The sequence below is a fragment of the Pinus tabuliformis genome, chromosome J (genome assembly GCF_031772625.1).
Source record: "Pinus tabuliformis cultivar Carrire ecotype Pingquan chromosome J, CPIR1, whole genome shotgun sequence".
NCBI lineage: Eukaryota > Viridiplantae > Streptophyta > Pinopsida > Pinales > Pinaceae > Pinus > Pinus tabuliformis.
Genome location: NC_142295.1, coordinates 243749447 through 243755446, shown reverse-complemented (window position 1 = coordinate 243755446; position 6000 = coordinate 243749447).

Genomic DNA, 6000 nt, shown 5'->3' with positions numbered 1-6000 from the left:
TGAAAAATTCTAGAAGCACATAATCGTGCTTTGACCTATAAATAAATTGACCTTGAGCATGAAACCCATGCCACAATAATAATTTTTATTTTTCTTTACATCAAATACAAAAAACCAATAGTACATAAGACATTATGAAGAGCGAACCTAGTTATGTATTTCAACATTTTTGTGATTTGTAAATTGTTGTGGATATTCCACTAGACAATTCATCACAACATATCTAATTAAGTTATACTTAAAATTCAAAAATCTACATTATGAGGGTTTATATCTCTTTAGATGTATGGATCTATATACTAATATTTATTGTGTATACATGCAATTATAATTATGAAAAAAATAGTGAACAACGAAATAAATTATCACAAACCACAATTGACACAAGATATATCTTGGAAAACCCTTTCGAAAGAAAACCCAACTAGAAGGAGAGGCCAATCTGCTCTCTTTCTTTGAATAGAAAATGGATGTAAGTAGAAAGCAGTAAGGCATGCGGCTCATGGGCTACTAAAGTGCACAAATCCTCTATATTGTTCCCCCCCTATCCCCATCGGCTACTATACTCATTTATGGAAAAAAATGCCTTCGAAAAGAATGCAACCCCTTTTCCTCCTAGTGGATTAGTTATAACACAGCTCGAAGCCCAATAGTGCTTAGGCTTGACTCCTTCAACTCTTAACTAGTTTTACAATATGGACTCTTCTGGAGTCTTCTTCATCATGATCACAAGGCTATCCCTTTTCCATAATTAATGGGGGTTGATGTGGCATCATCTCAAATTATGGTGGTCAAAATAGGAAGGTCAACTTTTGAGTGGCATAAATTTTGCATATAGACTCTGATTGAGGTTATTCATACGCCATTGGAAATGTATCAATGTGTAGAATAGGAAAAAAGGTGCCACATTAAAGTATATTTTTTTTACCCAAAAAGGGTATTTTTTAATGCTTCAAACTACTCCTAGAAGTTTTCATACCCCAATTAACTACACTGGGTCCTGCTGATAAAAATGGTCTTGTGAGGTTTTTCCTCTAATTTTTCCACTATGAAATAATAGAGATGGATGAAAAACAATATAATGTTCCAATATGGATCACACCTCCCCATTTTTGGAGGCTTTTTCTCCCCAAAAGCTTCTACTAAATGAGGTGAGGAAAATTTTCCTCCACCTTCTCTTGGGTGTGACATTTAGCTTTTCTTGGAAGTTGTCCTTTCAACCCAATTTTCCAAATGTCATGCTACTCTTATCTCATAGTTCTAGACCTCTTTGGACATTTTGTATATTTTATCAACTCTCCCTGGGAATTTTGTGCCAAATCCTCTACAAAAGCTAGGACTTGTTCCTCTTCATGATTTAGCATGGAAGCTCATATAGTTTCAGATACTCCACATTCACAACTGAGTAAATGCACATATATGGGGGTATATTGAACTATAGGAGTTATCTCCCACCTTTTCTAGTATCTCAAAGGGAGCATAGCTTGGAGCCTTGATTTTGTTACCAAGACATTGTAGCCTCTCCTTGTTTAACTATAACCATACTTTATCTCCCACCTTGAATGACTTCTCTATTCTATGTTGATCATGCCTGGCCTTTTATTTTTCCTATGAATTTTACAATGTCTCTTGCACATGTATATGGAATTATTTATCTCTCCACAAATATTTTTTCCCTTAATGCATCCCTTGTAATATCCTCCCTCACTCTTCCTGTGAAAATTTTTGAATTTAACGCATCAGAAACCCCTACTGCAATATTTGGTTTATTATCTCCTACTTGTTATTTACATTAACAAGTTATTTAATAATATAAACATTGAAATAAAAAAAATTGCGGCCTTCACAAACATACAAATGAGAAAATGAAATAAACTGAGACAACACGAGGGACACTATTATTTTTGAACAACCGTCCTAAGAAAAATCCAATGTGGGAAAACCGTTGCAACATATAGAGGGTCTTATTATTAAGCAGATTTTGAACGCAACTAGCGTGCCAAAGATGGTTCACGCTTAAGAGAATATCCTTGGTAGAAATGCCTCTATCTGGAGACAGATATATTGGCTGATCAACAACCGGATGAACGATCCCACAACGACTCTGGTTGTTCCTTGTGTTGGACAGCGAAATTTGTTCCACGCAATCTCTAGAACTGCATCGCCCTCTTAGGGAATGTGTCACCCTCTCTGACTATGCGTCATCTAATCAACTCTCAGTCTGTCCCACTGGATCACCTCAGTGAAGCCTATGAAGCCCTCTGCGTCAACTTCGTCAGCCTCTACGGCCTCTGCGTCAACTTCGTCAGCCTCTACAACCTCTGCGTCAACTTTGTCAGCCTCTGCGTCAACTCCTTTGGCCCTATGCATCCTCTACGCTGACCTCCTTAGCCTCTGCATCAACCCTTGCTGCCTCTATGTCAACCTTCCTAGGCTCTGTGATGCCTCTTCCGGCACTCTGCTGCCCCTCTGATATGTATTCCTTGGCTTCCTATTGAGTTGTCCCTCACTGCAACTGATCACTTGTTCAATTTCCTCAGCAAACCTTGCCCCAAAAAATTGAACTGACTGATATCTCTTGGTGTCTTGGTGTGTCTCTAATTGACCCTCAAGCCTCGTCTTATACTTTTCCTGTTGACGATTCAACGATCGAGATTAAGTCCCTAATCAACGGCTAACATTAGATCTGGCTTGATCCTCGTTATTTATAACTTTCTCACCCATATTATATTCATACACATTAATATTTTTATTTTCGTAAGTTTAGACTTAGGAACCCCTTAAAAATATTAATTCTTTTAATATCTCTTCATCCGGGTGGAATTTCTCCAAACGATTTCTGGGTCTTGGATAGCTCATGTTCCTGAGCCTCTCCACCAATTTTCATGGCTAGATCACATCCGATGCTACCAAATATCAACACTCCCTCTTAGCGAGGAATGTGCTCTAGTAATGCTTCACCATAGAAACATCATACTAATCCTCCGGATCAGTACCTGTGCTGATGTTTGGCCTGCTACCCCACATCCTCTACACTATCGCTTCCTGTACTACTACCCATGACACTACCACTGCCACTGCTGCATTTGTACTGTAGCTCCCTCTCAATGTGTTGCATCTTGATGCCCATAGCACTGCCACTGCTAATTGCTGCACTGAAACTCAGTTACCGAGAAGCAAGCAACTAAGTTCACCCAAATACTAATATCTTGGTTACTCTGGAAGCCTCATGATGCTGAAGCTACATTTGCTACTATCATGTGCTCCCTCTGCTACCACTGCACTGATGTAAACACTTATGTTCCTCTCACACTGCTGAAGCCTCCACTGCGCTGCTACAGAACTATGCACTCTAGCACTTCCTTGTCGCTCCATCACACCTTGCTCCACCCAACACATGTCATCATGCTACTGTCGTTAAGGGCTCCCGTAGTTGGATGTGATCCAGGAGTTTGGGCACCTCAAGGATCCTGCCCCATTCAGTAGTCCTCTCGACTACAATTCAATGTCTCCTTACCTCTTCTCTAGAGGTGCATGAGCACTCATGGCACACTCGTCATCAGTCTCGACATCATTTTCCGCCTTTTCTAGAGTTTCCTTTGAGTCAGAAGCTTCTCCATTCCCTTTCTTCCTAGGGCACTAAGATGCATAATATCCCAACTCCCCACAGTTAAAGCACTTGACCTTGGAGATGTCCTTCTTCTTCCTCTTTCCTTGTTGTCTCGCAGATGCTAGAGCTACATCCTCCTCCTCTTATTTCTTGACTCGAACTCCCTTACCACTACTCCTCACCTTGGTTAACCTCTTGATCTCTTCTTCTTGAAGAGCTGCCCACATATCTTCCCAATTGGGGAGAGTCGCTCTGCCCAAAATGCTTTGTACAAATGTTTCCCAGTCCTCGGAGACTACATTCAAAGCAGTTCTGACCATAAACTCTAGAACCAGTGTAGACCCCCTAGAAGTAAGCTGGTCATGAATTCCTTGCAGCCTGAGGAGGAAGTGATCTATCTCCTCTCCTTTCTGCATATGATATGACCTTAGCTGATTCTCCAACAAAATATTTTGCTGCATGGAAGAGCCCTGGTAGAAGGTGGTCAGGGTCACCCACATCTACCTTGCTGTTGAATTCTCAGCAATATGTGGTATTACATGATCCTTGAACCCATCTAGAATCATGTATTTTTCCTTTGCCATGGCCTCATCATACTTTTCATTTGCATTTAGGTCAACTGGCTATGGTTTTCAAGGCATAGTCCTTGATGCAATGTTTATCCAGGATTACTAGGATCTTGGCCTTCTAGATGACAAAATTGGAAGCCCTGTCCAATCTATCTTGATCCCTCAATCTGTTCATTGCCATCTCTGCTCCTCTTCTAGACTCCCTTCGAGTCTCGACTTCCCTCCTGGAAATCGTCCAACTGTCTAATCACTCCTCTCCAATCCCCCTTTTACTGCTGCAACTCGGATCTAGATTTCTTAGCTAGAAATCCATCAAGGTAGTGTTTCCCTCTACCTTGTTTCTGTCTCCTTAGACACTGTTCTACTTAGACAGAAACAACGTCCCACCAACTCCTCAAATCACAATTTTCACAACTCCCTTAGCCCCAAAAACTGAAGAATCTAAGCCCTTATGGTTCTGTGTGTAGAGAATCCTATAGATACACAAGCTAATGAAATTTTCTAAAGCAAGAGACAATAATATACTTCTATTCTTTACAGCGAAAGCCCATAAACATCGAGAAAACATTTATCAATAAAGGAAGAGAATCAAAGGCACATAACACAATAAATATCTGGGATATCTGGTCTTGTAGCAGTGAGATACATGAGGCTTCCAACCAATCTTTTGAATAGAGTTGGATTGAAATCTGATCCTTCATCATCCTTGCTTAACTTTGTACCTGTTGCAACTAGTGTAGGGACCTGTTTGCAATTTTCCATCCTAAATCTTTTCAACAACTCTTTGGCATATTTATTTTGACAAATAAAAATTCCTCTTTTAGATTGCTCAACTTATATGCCAAGAAAATATTTCATGAGACCAAAATCTGTCATCTCAAATTCTTTCATGATGGTTGCTTTAAATTCATCTAACTCAAAATCACCTGTAAAAATAATGTCATCAACATATAAGAAAACAATCAAAATCTATCCATGCTCATTTACCTTTGTGTACAAGGTAGGTTCAATGTTACTTCTGCAAAATCCATTCTTGATCATGTAGTTGTCAATTCTTCTTTACCAAGCTCTAGGTGCTTGCTTCAATCCATAGAGCGCTTTCTTCAACCTATAAAATTTCTCTTCATTACCTTCAACTTCATATCTTGGAGGCTGCTGCACATAAATTTATTCTTCTAGAATTCCATTCAAGAAGGTTGATTTCACATCCATTTGATATACTTTCCACTTGTTCTAAGTTGTTGTGGCTAGAACTTCTCTTACAGTATCCAATCTGGCTATCGAAGCAAACATTTCTCCAAAATCTATTCATGGTTGCTGCGAGAATCCTTTTGCTACAAGTATAGCTTTAAATATGTCAATTTCACCTTTCTCATTCAACTTTGTCTTGTACACCCACTTTACACCAATGAGATTTTTTTCCTTTGGAAAATCAACCAAATCCCATGTATCATTTTTTTCAATAGCTTCAATTTCTTCATCCATGGCTTGCACCCAATTTTCATCTCTGATTGCTTCTTCAAACGAAGAAGGTTAGAATGAAAATAATGTAAAATTTGAATTAACATTCAAATCATCATAAATATCTTTCATACTTCTCATCTTTCTCTTACCATTGCTTGATTCATCACCTGATTGATTGTTGGGAGAATCTTGATCAGTTGATCTGCTTGAAGATCCATGCTTCTCTACAAATCTTGGATTCCTTGTTGGTGTTCCTCTTTTTTGTGTCTTCACCTATGATTCTTGCTGCTCATTTTCTGCTACATCATCTTCTTCCATCAGTGGCACTAGTGCATCATTTGTTTTTTCTATACTACC